Source organism: Rhineura floridana, chromosome 5 (genome assembly GCF_030035675.1).
Source record: "Rhineura floridana isolate rRhiFlo1 chromosome 5, rRhiFlo1.hap2, whole genome shotgun sequence".
NCBI lineage: Eukaryota > Metazoa > Chordata > Lepidosauria > Squamata > Rhineuridae > Rhineura > Rhineura floridana.
Window position 1 is genome coordinate 183812344 of NC_084484.1, and position 15715 is coordinate 183828058.

Consider the following 15715-nt stretch of genomic DNA (forward strand, 5'->3'; position numbering starts at 1 on the left):
AGTTGAGCTGAAGGTCTTAAGGAGAGTCATTGTGTACGCCCCACTCTGACCAAACTCAGACCTAAACGCTAAACATAGACGCCCCCCCCGATGTGCAATGTGGGGCTAAGATCACTAGACTACACGGCAGGATTTATTTTATCTAACAAGACTTATATACCAGTTAATAAAAGAATAAGTGGTTTACTTAAAACTGTTTAATATATCTGAAAAGATACCTCAAAGATTGTCTCACTCTTTAGATCTCCAAACCATCATGTTTTCCAATGGTTTAATTGCTTTATCGCTTCTGCCCTGGCTCCTGTGGGAGGAAGGGCTGCCCCGCTTGGGAGCTTCTGGCTGGGTCATCTGCTTGGCCGCTGTGAAAACAGGGTGGGTCCCCTTTGGCCTGACCCAGCAACAGCCTGGCTCTTCTGAGGTGGGATATTTATTTAATAAAGAAAGAAAGGAAGAAATATAATCAAAAGATTGATTTAAAAACAGAGACTAAAAGAGATATTAAAAATAACAGACATAACTAATTTGTTTTGTTATTTTCAAATTGATTTTTAAAGTGGTGTAACCTTTTATTATGAATATTATTAATAATATTAATAATAATAATAACACCATTTTATCAGGAGGTCCATTCTGCACAACATAGGAAGCAGACCTTTAGTGTGGTGGCACCGACCCTGTGCAATTCCCTCCCCTTAAATATTAGACAGGCGCTGTGATGACTGACGTGGGTCCTCCCCCCGCCCTTCACCGTCCCAGGAGCCAACTCCCCACCCTGGACAATTGATCCTGGCAAATATCCTTCTGGTTAATCACCCTGAGCCAAGGGGAAGCTCAGAGCCCCGTAACTTGCCTGGGATCCCTAGAGTCAAGAGACAAGCAGACACTCCTTGCTCTGGGGCCCTAAACAAACATCCCCATTTACACAGTAGTCCTGGTCAATGGTCAAGGTACTGGGTTAGAACCAACCCTCTCCTGAAATGAACACACACTGGTAAATAGAAGTACATTTATTAAAGAATGAAAAAGGTGCAGTGTTACAGTAGCAAAATGATTTCCTAATAACCACACCCGAGAGGGCAAGGTAAGACAGAGAGAGTTCAATCACAACAGAGAAAACAACAAAGAATAACTAGCCTAATACTTACAAAAAGCCTTTCCGGTGTTTAGCCACCTCTCCTCAGAGGGATAACAGTCAGGATAGTCGATGGCAAAATGGAAGCTCACCGGGCAACATCAAGTAGGTATGATGGGACCCAGAAGAGGAACAAAAATTAGAGTTTTCTGCCCATACTTATGGCAAAATCCCCCAGCCACAGGCCAGAGACAATTAACCAATGGGGCCAAATCTTACATCCTCCCTGCAGCCTGCCAGATGTCAAGTCTTCCATGGAGCCCGTCCTCTGCTGACAAGAAGGTGTTAATTCGGGCCTCTGATTACACATCTCCCTAAAACTTCCCAGACTTTAGATCTTGTTGGAGCCGGGCCTCTGCTGATAAGAAGGTATTAGGTTGGGCCTCTGATTACACATCCTCCCTGAAGCTGGGCAGACAACTGCCACTCATGGCCTCATTGCAAAAACCAAATGTTAACCTGTGAAGATCCCACAATTCCCTGCTACACAACCATCTTGGATGCAGGTTTTCATGACATGTTCCCCTTTTTTTAAAGACGACATTAGAGATTCAACACCTCTTATTTCATCATTAGCTCTCAGCATAGATGGCAGAAGAACCAGGCAAACAACCTTGACAACAAAGAAAAATCATTTACTTAATCCCTAAGCCTTTCCCTAAGCCTAATCTCTAAATCTTTCTTAGTAAAACAGGGACACAACCAGCTGACACGAGGGGCAAATTCTCATTCCCAGCACAATCCAGGAGTTGAACCACAGACAACCCCTGCCTTGTGCTATGATAAACAATCTTGCATTAGAAGCTAAAATGATGAAACTTTGGACACGTAATGAGAAGACATGATTCATTAGAAAAGATAATAATGCGGGGGGAAACAGAAGGGAGTAGGAAAAGAGGAAGGCCAAACAAGAGATGGATTGATTCCATAAAGGAAGCCACAGACCTGAACTTACAAGATCTGAACAGGGTGGTTCATGACAGATGCTGCTGGAGGTCGCTGATTCGTAGGGTCGCCAAATGTCTGAACGACTTGAAGGCACATAACAACAACAAACCTCTTGGCCACACTACCATTCAGGTAAACAAGTTGGCCCAAGCTGAGTGTCACAATCTTCGTTCCCTTGCTCATCCCCCCCAGCGCTCGGCTTCTTGACCAAACGTGGGCAGGCATCCTTACAATGACCCAGGGCATGGCACAGAAAACATAAACCATAGCTGCTTTATTTGATGTTATAGCTGCTGCTGGAACCGAAGAGGATCCTTCTCCCTCTCTCTCGGCTTTCACGGGGGCTGCCAGGTCTTCCTTCTCCAATCTGCTCCTTCCCCCACAGGTTGGCTACCTTTGAAGTTTCCGACTTCTGGACAAAAGCAAGCCTGGGGCTCTCTCTCGGTGGGAGGCCAATTCATCTGCAATTAACCCTGCTTCCCGCACCGACTTAGGCTTTTGATCTCTCACCAGCACTGCCAATTCTTTGGGCAGCATTGTGTCAAATTTCTCATGAGCACAGCTTGGAAGTAACTAGTTACAAGTAACGAATTACTTGTAATTCATTACTTTTTTGAGTAACGAGTGGGTAATTCCTTTCCATTTTGATTGTAATAGAACTAGGAGTAATTTTACTACTTTTGTGGAGTAATTGTAACGTTTCCAGAATTACTTTTGGGCATTACTTGTGGGGGGGGGAGCAGGGGAAGTCTTCTGCTCCTCTGATTTGTGGATGAAAATCATGTGCCTCAAACTGGGCTTCTGTGCAGTGTCGCTCTTTCCTCATGCTCTGTGGGTGGGCAGGAGGTGACGAGGGAGGAGGTGGAGAGTGAGACGGGATGGAGTGGAGAAAACAATTATTTAAAAAAACAGATAGTGGTGGTGAAGAATGGAGTGGAGGGATAAAGGATCCGGAGGTGAAGAACATGGATAAAGGAGGAGAAGGAGGCATTAGCAGAATGGAGATAAAGAACTGTGGAGGTGAAAGATGGCAACATGTGTGTGTGTGTGTGTGTGTGAGAGAGAGAGAGAGAGAATTCATGTACAAAAGCCCCAGGACAAGCCTGAACAATGGAGCTTGCCTGTGAAAGGAGAGGAAAGGTCTTAACATGTATTCACACACACACCCTCACACACAGTCGCTATCAGATCAGTGGAGTGAACGGAGCAAAGGGGTGGGGAGGCAATAATTACTGTGCAATTAAAGCTGCAATCCAACGCAGTTACCTGGGAGTAAGCCTCATTGAATCCAATGGAGCTTACTTCTGAGTAGACATTATTGGATTGCAGCCTAAGAAAACCAGGAAAGCCTTCTCACCTTCCTTTCAAGCTCCGCATCTCATTCTTAGGCTGCAGTCCAATACACAATTACCTGGGAGTAAACCCCTTTGAATCCAGTGGTGCTTACTTCTGAGTAGACACGTACTGGATTGCAACCTTAGGCTACATTTTCCTGGGAAGAAGTCCTTTTGAATTCAGCAGGGATTACATTAGAAGAGAGATGGTTTCTCAGCTGCTTCCTCCTTTCAGCATTGCCTCTCTTCTGCTGCTACAGGCCACTAAGCCCTGCCCCTCCTCCCATGCCTGAAACTCAGGACAGACCGGGGCAGCTCCTTAGCAACTCCTTATCTTTGCGCAGTAGCTACACAGCTGAGCAGGATAGACTTTGTTGCTGTGAAGCTGCCCGCTGCTGGCCTGCGCTTATCCCAGGAGGGCCTCCTGGGGCCCTGCGTGAGATCCTGGCCCTCAGGCCAGTGTCCAACCTAGCTGTGTGTTAGCGCCAGGCCTGACTAACAGTTTAACAGTACGGGCACTTCATAGGAATGCACTGTCTCCAGGGGAGGGCTTGTAGGTCAATGGTACGACACATTCTTTGCATTCTGGAAACACTGGTGCCCATTGGGATGGGTAGGGTGGAGAGCAGAGCTGATGATAGGAAGAGTTAGCTGGTTCTGTGACTCCATCCTTCTCCCTGCTGAGTTGTACAAGGGCAGCACTGAAACTAAGGAGGAGAAAGCTGACAGCTGTGGCCACATAAGAACATAAGAACATAAGAAGAGCCTGCTGGATCAGGCCAGTGGCCCATCTAGTCCAGCATCCTGTTCTCACAGTGGCCAACCAGGTGCCTGGGGGAAGCCCGCAAGCAGGACCCGAGTGCAAGAACACTCTCCCCTCCTGAGGCTTCCAGCAACTGGTTTACAGAAGCATGCTGCCTCTGACTAGGGTGGCAGAGCACAGCCATCATGGCTAGTAGCCATTGATAGCCCTGTCCTCCATGAATTTGTCTAATCTTCTTTTAAAGCCGTCCAAGCTGGTGGCCATTACTGCATCTTGTGGGAGCAAATTCCATAGTTTAACTATGCGCTGAGTAAAGAAGTACTTCCTTTTGTCTGTCCTGAATCTTCCAACATTCAGCTTCTTTGAATGTCCACGAGTTCTAGTATTATGAGAGAGGGAGAACTTTTCTCTATCCACTTTCTCAATGCCATGCATAATTTTATACACTTCTATCATGTCTCCTCTGACCCGCCTTTTCTCTAAACTAAAAAGCCCCAAATGCTGCAACCTTTCCTCGTAAGGGAGTCGCTCCATCCCCTTGATCATTCTGGTTGCCCTCTTCTGAACCTTTTCCAACTCTATAATATCCTTTTTGAGATGAGGCGACCAGAACTGTACACAGTATTCCAAATGCGGCCGCACCATAGATTTATACAACGGCATTATGATATCGGCTGTTTTATTTTCAATACCTTTCCTAATTATCGCTAGCATGGAATTTGCCTTTTTAACAGCTGCCGCACACTGGGTCGACATTTTCATCATGCTGTCCACTACAACCCCGAGGTCTCTCTCCTGGTCGGTCACCGCCAGTTCAGACCCCATGAGCGTATATGTGAAATTCAGATTTTTTGCTCCAATATGCATAATTTTACACTTGTTTATATTGAATTGCATTTGCCATTTTTCTGCCCATTCACTCAGTTTGGAGAGGTCTTTTTGGAGCTCTTCGCAATCCCTTTTTGTTTTAACAACCCTGAACAATTTAGTGTCATCAGCAAACTTGGCCACTTCACTGCTCACTCCTAATTCTAGGTCATTAATGAACAAGTTGAAAAGTACAGGTCCCAATACCGATCCTTGAGGGACTCCACTTTCTACAGCCCTCCATTGGGAGAACTGTCCGTTTATTCCTACTCTCTGCGTTCTGCTTCTTAACCAATTTCTTATCCACAAGAGGACCTCTCCTCTTATTCCATGACTGCTAAGCTTCCTCAGAAGCCTTTGGTGAGGTACCTTGTCAAACGCTTTTTGAAAGTCTAAGTACACTATGTCCACTGGATCACCTCTATCTATATGCTTGTTGACACTCTCAAAGAATTCTAATAGGTTACTGAGACAGGACTTTCCCTTGCAGAAGCCATGCTGGCTCTGCTTCAGCAAGGCTTGTTCTTCTATGTGCTTAGTTAATCTAGCTTTAATCATACTTTCTACCAGTTTTCCAGGGACAGAAGTTAAGCTAACTGGCCTGTAATTTCCGGGATCCCCTCTGGATCCCTTTTTGAAGATTGGCGTTACATTTGCCACTTTCCAGTCCTCAGGCACGGAGGAGGACCCAAGGGACAAGTTACATATTTTAGTTAGCAGATCAGCAATTTCACATTTGAGTTCTTTGAGAACTCTCGGGTGGATGCCATCCGGGCCCGGTGATTTGTCAGTTTTTATACTGTCCATTAAGCTTAGAACTTCCTCTCTTGTTACCACTATTTGTCTCAGTTCCTCAGAATCCCTTCCTGCAAATGTTAGTTCAGGTTCAGGGATCTGCCCTATATCTTCCACTGTGAAGACAGATGCAAATAATTCATTTAGCTTCTCTGCAATCTCCTTATCGTTCTTTAGTACACCTTTGACTCCCTTATCATCCAAGGGTCCAATCGTCTCCCTAGAAGGTCTCCTGCTTTGAATGTGTTTATAGAATTTTTTGTTGTTGGTTTTTATGTTCTTAGCAATGTGCTCCTCAAATTCTTTTTTAGCATCCCTTATTGCCTTCTTGCATTTCTTTTGCCAGAGTTTGTGTTCTTTTTAATTTTCTTCATTTGGACAAGACTTCCATTTTCTGAAGGAAGACTTTTTGCCTCTAAGAGCTTCCTTGACTTTGCTCGTTAACCATGCTGGCATCTTCTTGGCCCTGGCGGTACCTTTTCTGATCTGCGGTATGCACTCCAGTTGAGCTTCTAATATAGTGTTTTTAAACAACTTCCAAGCATTTTCGAGTGATGTGACCCTCTGGACTTTGTTTTTCAGCTTTCTTTTTACCAATCCCCTCATTTTTGTGAAGTTTCCTCTTTTGAAGTCAAATGTGACCGTGTTGGATTTTCTTGGCAATTGGCCAGTTACATGTATGTTTAATTTAATAGCACTGTGGTCACTGCTCCCAATCGGTTCAACAACACTTACATCTGGCACCAGGTCCCGGTCCCCACTGAGGATTAAGTCCAGGGTTGCCATCCCTCTGGTCGGTTCCATGACCAACTGGTCTAGGGAATAGTCATTTAGAATATCTAGAAACTTTGCTTCTCTGTCATGACTGGAACACATATGCAGCCAGTCTATGTCCGGGTAGTTGAAGTCACCCATTACTACCACATTTCCTAGTTTGGATGCTTCCTCAATTTCATATCTCATCTCAAGGTCTCCCTGAGCATTTTGATCAGGGGTACGATAGATCGTTCCCAGTATTAAGTCCCTCCTGGGGCATGGTATCACCACCCACAACGATTCTGTGGAGGAGTCTGCCTCTTTTGGGGTTTCGAGCTTGCTGGATTCAATGCCTTCTTTCATGTATAGAGCGACTCCGCCACCAATACGTCCTTCCCTGTCCTTCCGATATAGTTTATATCCAGAGATAACCGTATCCCACTGTTTTTCTCCATTCCACCAGGTCTCCGTTATGCTCACTATATCAATGCTCTCCTCTAAGACCAAGCACTCCAGTTCTCTCATCTTGGTTCGCAGGCTCCTAGCATTAGCGTACAGGCACTTGTAAGCAGTGTCTCTCTTCAAGTGTCTTTGGCACTTGTGGTTAGGCCTGTGGTAATTTTGCTCTTCTGCATTTATATCCTGTGCCCCTGCTCTCACAATGCCCCCTGCACTGGTCATAAGTAAGGCAAGCCGGTGGAGGCCAGCTGAGGCCAGACAAATTTGGTGGGACCGCACCCCATTCTCCTTGATGGACCAGCCTCCACTGCCTAGAGGCCTACGTTCAGGGCTGGCCCTGCCATTAGACAGAACAAGGTGGCTACCTCAGAGCTTGGAAAAGTTACTTTTTTAAACTACAACTCCCATCAGCCCTAGCCAGCATGGCCACTGGATTGGGCTGATGGGAGTTGTAGTTCAAAAAAGTAACTTTTCCAAGCTCTGGGCTACCTAGGCGGAAGATGTTGGGGATGAGGAATGGCAGCAAAATGTTGGAGGTCAGATCTGGGCCTTCTAAGCCAACCTGATGCTCCCTGGTGTGGTGGAAGAAGGCGCTGTCCACTCACCAGTGCTGAAATAAGATTCAACCACTAATCTGGTCAGCATCCGTATATGATATGGTAGTGGGCACTAACTTATCCTTGGGGTCAGGCAGCAGAATGTCTTGGGTGAGTCCTGCTCAGGTTTGATCCCTATGAAGCATTTCCAAAAGCATCTGAGAATGGCCTCTGTCTGAAGCCCTAGAGAACTGCTGCCAATCCAAGGAAACAATACCAAGGTAAATGGACAAATAGCATGATCTAGTATAAGGCAGCTGTTTATGTAGGTAGGGTGGAATAAGAGCAAATCTGAATCCTAGATTGTTTTTTTTAACATACCTGGTTTGTTAGGGAAGAACCACTAGTCAGTGGCAGAGACCAGCTTTGCATAGTGAAGGCTTAAGTTTCAATCTGTGTCGAGCTCATACAGCTCCTTGGTATACTCCAGAGCTGAGACCGATGAAACAAGATAGGAGGTGGCTTGAGCGGCAGTGGAGGCGAACTCCCGACGGATGCAACTATGCACTGGTAAATGCCTCTACAAAACTGTACTTAGAAGCGGTGAGGGTGGCGAAAAGAAGGTATTTTGCTGCCACCATTAAGTCTTCTCTTTCCCATCCAGAGGAGCTTTTTAGAGTTGTCCGAGGGCTACTTCACTCTGGCCCGAAGGTCACGATAGTACCATCGGTAGCCCGCTGTAATGAGTTTGCTGGGCACTTCCAGAACAAGATCTTATGCATTCGCCGGGACTTAGACTCCCAGTTTACGGCGTTAATCCTAAGGAGGTGTCCGGAGCACAGTCTTGTCATGTTTTGTTGGATGAATTTCAGTTGGTTCAGCTCGAGGACGTGGACAAGATGCTTGGACAGGTACGTGCAACCACTTCTGCACTAGATCCTTGCCCCTCTTGGCTTATAAAAACTAGCAGGGATGGAACAGCTACCTGGGCCAGGGAAGTGATAAATGCCTCTTTACGAGAGGGAGTAGTCTCTGGCTGTCTGAAAGAGGCAGTAGTGAGACCACTCCTGAAAAAACCTTCCTTGGACCCAGAAAATATTGACAGTTACAGACCAGTAGCGAATGTTCCATTCCTGGGCAAGATCTTGAAACAAGTGGTTGCTAGCCAGCTCCAGGCGCTATTGGATGAAACTGATTATCTAGATCCATTTCGATCGGGTTTTAGGCCCGGTTTCGGCACTGAGACAGCCTTGGTCGCCCTGTATGATGATCTATGTCGGGAGAGAGACAGAGGGAGTGTAACTCTGTTGATTCTCCTTGATCTCTCTGCGGCTTTTGATACCATCGACCATGGTATCCTTCTGGAGAGGCTTGTGGAGTTGGGTGTTGGAGGTACTGCTTTGCAGTGGTTCCGCTCCTACTTGACAGGTCATCTCCAGAAGGTAGTGCTTGGGGAACATTGCTCGACGCCGTGGGTCCTCCAATATGGAGTCCCACAGGGGTCAGTTCTGTCCCCCATGCTTTTTAACATCTACATGAAGCCACTTGGTGTGGTCATCAGGAGTTTTGGAGTGCGTTGTCACCAGTATGCTGACGACACGCAGCTCTACTTCTCCTTTTCATCTTCTTCAGGTGAGGCTGTCAATGTGCTGAACCGTTACCTGGCTGCGATAATGGACTGGATGAGAGCTAATAAACTGAGACTCAATCCAGACAAGACTGAGATGTTGATGGTGTGTGGTCTCTCTGATCAGATGGTGGATACTCATCCTGTTCTCGATGGGGTTACACTCCCCCTGAAAGAGCAGGTTCGTAGTCTGGGAATACTCTTAGATCCTTCTCTGTCACTCGAGGCTCAAGTAGCCTCGGTGGCACGGAATGTGTTCTACCAACTTCGGTTGGTGGCCCAGCTACGTCCCTATCTGGACATAGAAGATCTCACCTCAGTTGTTCATGCTCTGGTAACCTCTCGATTGGACTACTGCAATGCGCTCTACGTAGGGCTGCCTTTGAAGACGGTTCGGAAGCTACAGCTGGTGCAAAATGCGGCGGCCAGACTAATAACGAGGACCAGGCGGTCTGAACACATAACACCTGTTCTGGCCCGCTTGCACTGGCTACCTATATGCTTCCGGGCCAGATTCAAAGTGTTGGCTTTAACCTATAAAGCCTTATACGGCGCGGGACCACAATACCTTTCGGAACGCCTCTCCCGATATGAACCTGCCTGTACACTACGCTCAACATCGAAGGCCCTCCTCCGAGTTCCGACTCATAGAGAGGCTTGGAGGATGGTAACAAGAACTAGGGCCTTCTCAGTGGTGGCCCCCGAACTGTGGAATAGTCTTCCCGAAGAAGTGTGCTTGGCGCCGACATTGCTATCCTTTCGGCGCCAAGTCAAAACCTTCCTATTTTATCAGGGATTTTAGCTTTTCTTAAACATGTTTTAATTGGTTTTAGATTGTGGATTTGCATTTATATTTTTTGTATTGTTCTGTGTGATTCTATTGTATTTATTGTAATGGTTGTACACCGCCCAGAGAGCTATGCTAGTGGGGCGGTATAAAAATTCAATAAATAATAATAAAAAATAATAATCCTTGGCATTTCCTGCTAAAAAGGAGGATCAGGTGTAAGGTGGTGGGAAAGACCTCTGCCAGAGGCCCTGGAGAACTGCCAGTCAAAGGAGATATTGCAGGGTTAAATGGACCAATGGCCTTATTTACTGGAAAGCATCTGAATATGTGTTTCACTGATCGAGTGTAAAAACTTCTTATTAATTTTGGTCAGGGATGATGGGAATTGATACTCTAACAACATCAAGAGCAGGGGTTCCCAAAGTGTGGCCCACAGACCACCAATGGTCCATGAGATTCATGCAGGTGGTCTGCAATGGCAACTCTGCAGAGCAGCATAGCTACATGTGTGTAAAGAATGGTGTGGATTTGTGTGTGGATGAAGATCAGTGGGCACAGTGGTTGTTCCATCATTCTTGGAACCTGGTGGTCCATCCAGAAAGTGAGTAGGATGAAGTGATGGGGTGGAAGGATTGCCTTCCTCAAAGGAATAAAACTGTGGTTGGCAGCATAACGAGGGAAGGTCCCAAGCGGGGAAGAGAGCCTGACAAGGCACTTGAGAATCAGTACATACTTTAGTATCTAGCACAGTGCATTACAGTTGCTAAACAACAGTCTGCCAAGACCCTCTGCAATTTTCAAGTGGTTGGGATCTTAGGAAGCACTGATCTAGAGGGTCACAGGTTCCCAATCCCTGGAGTAAATCGAGGCTTAAAAGTAATTTCAACCTTTCCTTGAGCTGTAGAAAGGCAGGAGAGAGAGCATTGGGCAGGGGTGGGAACAGGAGCCAGTGAGCAGGCCAGATCCTGACCTCCCCCACCTTCTGCAGGTCATTTAGACAGGTAGGTGGGGCCTCCTACCTGTTAATCACCTGATGCCACAAAGACATCAGGTGACCCAATCTGAAATTGTCTGCAGAGGAAGATGTTTTGCATTGCCAGCTGTAATTTAAGCTGACAGCAAGCCCTGCTTCGTTTATGCTTCGTTATGCTTATTGTAGCCAGTCACAGCAGCCTTGCTGTAAATGCTGGTCAGCCATTTGGTAGCACTGTGTACAATGCCTCTGGTCCAATTTGGGCCAACCCAGAGAACCCCCAATCCATGTCCAGGACCCAGAATCAATTCAATGGGGTGGTGATAATGTATAATTAGGGTTTATTAAAATATTACGGTCTGGAGGCGGTGGGGGAAGGTGAAGCTGCATCTCCAGTGCTCCAGCAGGATTGAATCCACTGCTCATCACCTAGTGAGTGGAAGGTTCAATCCTGCTCAGTTTGACTGTGTTTGCATTTCCTTGCTGGGAACAGGTACACACAGCCTAAGCTTGACAGACACCCCTGACAGCCCCAGATTGCTCCAGAAAGCTTGACCATATCCAGAGTGATCCACGGCTGTCTCCACCCGACTTGGCTAAAGCCCATTTCCCCTCAAACTGGTCCAATTTGATTCAGGATTCAGACAACTCTGATGCATTGCCCTACTGTTCCACATTTGCAGCAAGCCTTGTTGTGGGCAGGCAACAGCTGTGCTACGGAGTACCCACTTGGGAACTCTGTAGTGCCACCAATCCCAGAAGACTTGATAGCAGTGCCAATCAGCTGTTGATAGAAGTGCAGGGCCGGTCCTATCATTAACCAGAATGAGGCAACTATCTCAGGTGGCAGATGTTGAGTGGCAATCAGACATTGGATGACAGGGCTGTGAGGGCCTTGCACATCCTAAGCTAGTGTGATCCTTCAGGAGGATGTTATACTGTTGCCAATGTTGAAGGAAGATTCAACTGACAGTCTGGGTCAGCTTCTGTAAGTGGAGGGGGGACACCACCTTGTCCTTAGCCTCCGGTAGAAAAATGCCTTGGGCCAGTCCTGAAGAGGACTGAGGAAACCAGTAAATCAGAAAGGGAACCCCTTCATAATTGAAATGATTTTTCAAGACATGTCAGTTCGTGCTCTGAATCCCATATCCTAGCATGAAAGACCACCTCTATGAACAAACAGCTGGTGGCTGTGCTGTTCATGTTCTGTGATTCTGCTTGCATGAGGTCCCAGGTGGAATCGAATGTCTAGCATAGAATTTCAGTTGGTGAGATGCTTAACTTTACTGTGGGCTCGCTTGTTGATCTGGTAGTGTTGCTTTTGTAAGATGTCTCCTCATAGTTGTGAAGAAACGTTTGAACATGTGCTAGGAGTTGCCACCCAAAGGGAGATGCAGAGCTAATTTTTCTTCCTTTGTGGCCTCCAGCCATATTCCCTGACCCTTACATGAATTCAGCACCCCAGCTATGTACATGTCCTCCCCAGATACTTCAGTGCTCCTTAGGTACACATGCAAACATCTCGCTGCCCTGAAGTTTTGTGAGGTGGCAGTATAGGCAATGGAGACTAGTGGCTACAAGGTCAGTGAGGCAGTGAATCTGCTCCATGTTTTAGTTTGAACTTTCAAGGAGCTGTCCCTCAAGGTGCTTTGCTCATTCTGGCTGGGGCTAATGGGAACCTCCCGAAGGTTGTGGGTTCCCCATCCCTGCATTAGGGCAAAGCACCTAAATGGTGTGTATAGAAGAGAGAGAGAGAGAGAGAGAGAGAGAGAGAGAGAGAGAAACCATTGTAAGGTGCCTTGAATATTTCTTCGGAGGAATCTCAGTGCTGAAACTAAATATATAAATAAACAAAATAAGCAACTATAACAGGCTGGGCTGCTGTTTCTGCTCCTATAGTCCTTACGATCTCTCTCTCTCTCTCTCTCTCTCTCTCTCTCTCTCTCCATTTGTTTGTTTATTTCCTCCTTTTTAAAAGAAAATGAAAAGTTTTCACTACTTCCTGTTGATTTACACCATGTTTTTAAAAGGGGTTGTTGTTAGTTTTCTTTTGCTGACAGCTATTATTTTAATTTGCCATTCAGCAGTTTTAAGAGTTTTCTGTTTTAGTAGATGCATTTGATTTTGTATATATGCAATAGTCTGCATGTCACTTTGAACATTCTTAAACAAGCTGGAAAGTGGTTAAGGGTTTTTATATAAATAAATAAAATACTTCACCCAGAATCATCCCTAGCTCAAAATCATGCTGCAGGTATCATGCCTCTACTGGATAATTCTCCTCTGCTCTTACCTTCCATTCAACACATCCATTGCTACTGTTCTTTCCTGGGAGTAGAGGCCTTTCTAGGGTGGCTATTTACACATTCTTTCCCCCTCAAAAAAGAAGATAAAAGATTACACACATTTGCATAAAATGTTCATATGCTAATTTGTGTTTGTGTATTAGAAACAATCACTAATATAATTTTAATAGAAATATAATCTATCTCACCATAACAGGGAAAACTTTGGATTGTATTCAGCTAACTTTTACTCAGAGTAGACCCATTCAAATGAATGGGCCTGTTAGCCATCCTGATCTCCCTTCTTAGGGTTCTTCATCTTAAAATGAGATTTGGACTAGTCAGCCCTTCAAACAGAGGACTTCTTTAAAAGGAGGACTGGCCTCTTGGTAGCCCTTCAAATAGAAAACTGTCCTCTGTAAAATAGGAGGTGTGGTCACCTTAGGTCTTCCTTTCAATGCACCACATTGCTACTGTCCCTTCAGTGTGATTCCTGTGAGTAGAAGCCTCTCCTCAGATGGGTCCTCAAAGGGAGAAGTCTTCCCTTTGGGTGTTCTCAAGGAATACACAACACGTTTATCTCAGCACAATCGCTCTTGGAACAATTGGCATGGACAGGAGAAGCTTGCCTTAAACCAGGTTAGACCAGGTGTCCATCTAGCCTTGAGTTGTCTACTCCAGGGGTAGCCAATGTGGTGCCCTCCAGATGTTATCCCATCAGCCCCAGCTAGCATGGCCAATCGCCAAGGATTGAGAGGAGTCATAGTACAACAAAATCCAGAGGGCACCACATTGGCTTCCCTTAGTCTACTCAGACTGGCAGTGGCTATTGAAAGTGTTGGGATACAACTGAACTTGCTGGGGGTTTGCATGGGAAGGAACAAAGAGAGAGGGGAACCTCTAAGCTTCCTAGACCTTTTTGCTGATCTAACCTGTGCTGACCTTCCTTCAGGTGTGCAAACTGATAACTCTTAGCGTTGTGAACCTCATTTCTTGCTCCTCCCTTCTTTGTTGGGACAGAAGGCATCTCTTTCCTTGGTCTCTCTCTCTCTCTTGCAGAGATTAAAGAACAAGCATGGCTCTTTGCATCTCCGACTTTAGTTAGCTGAAACCCTATTCAGAGGGTCGCCATAAGTTGGAATCGACTTGAAGGCAGTACATTTACATTTTTTATGCATTTCCTATAATAAACTAAACTTTCTTGTTTTCCTAAAACCAGAGTCTCAGTGTGATTATATCCAAGGCGATGTGTTCTCCTTCAACAGACATCCTGTTTAAAGCTGTGCACAGCCCTCCCTATCCACCTTGTAGTCCCAATCTGTGGGCTGCAAGGAGGGCCAATGTGCTCTGTCCCAAAGATGGGACCACCCACTCTACCCCGGATCCATCCCTGATGTTATTTGGGGAGTGGGGCTAAGAGGTTTTTTTTTAATTAAAAAGATGGTCTGGAGGGGGGGAAGGAAATGTTATGACTCCTTCTCCCCCCCCCTCCTGACTGAGAGCAGGCAGGTGCAACCAGCGCAGGATGGAATCGTTTTGCTTCCCAACTGGTAAGCAGCCCATATCAATTTCTCACACGTTCATCCTTAAGTCTGTTTTGTCCCATTTCTGCACTAATCTGTGACTGATTGATTTAGTTATTTATAAATCTACCACCATATCATTAAAAATATCAAGGCAGAGTACAATGTTAAAACATAACACACCATTTTAAAAAATAAAAATGCAGTTAATCATTAAGGAGACTGGCAAAGCAAAAAAATAAAAATTAAACAGCTGCATAGGCATGTCAGCATAAAGAAATTCTTCAAGAGATGCCTGAAAGTCAAAAGGGAGGATGCCTGTTGAATCTCTGCTGGTAGAATGTTTCATGGTATGGGACTTGCGACACTCATTTTAAAAAATCCATATTTTAATCCATATCAAAATACACATATTTATGTAAAACTATCACAATTTTGGAGCGCAAAATCCAAAGATAATTGTGTTACCAACCACAGATAAATCCGGAAGATGCAACTGAGGTCAATTCACTTAAAAATACAGACTGACTGGAATTCTGTCTTATCCCTACTCAGTGCAGTTTCCCAAGGGAAACTCTGTGATAGCAGATGCTCTGCAGAAATCCCAATGCAAAGTACAGTTCAGTGCAGAAGAATTCTGCTGCTGCAATGGCCTTTTGTAAGTCCAGTTCAGACTCGCTGCCATAGGTATTTTGGAGATTCTATTCATGGGTAAACAAAGCTGTCATTTTAAAAAAAAGCATCTGGTTTGCATGCAGTGGGTCTCAGGGTCAATCCCTGTCAGCGCCTCCAGGTAGGGCTGGAAGAACTGCTGCCAGTCAGTGAAGACACTACTGAGTTAGATGGCCCAAAGGTCTGACCAACAGAAGGCAGATTCCTATGTTTCTAACAAAAAATTGTCCCACTTCTGGAGGTCCACTAGATTTG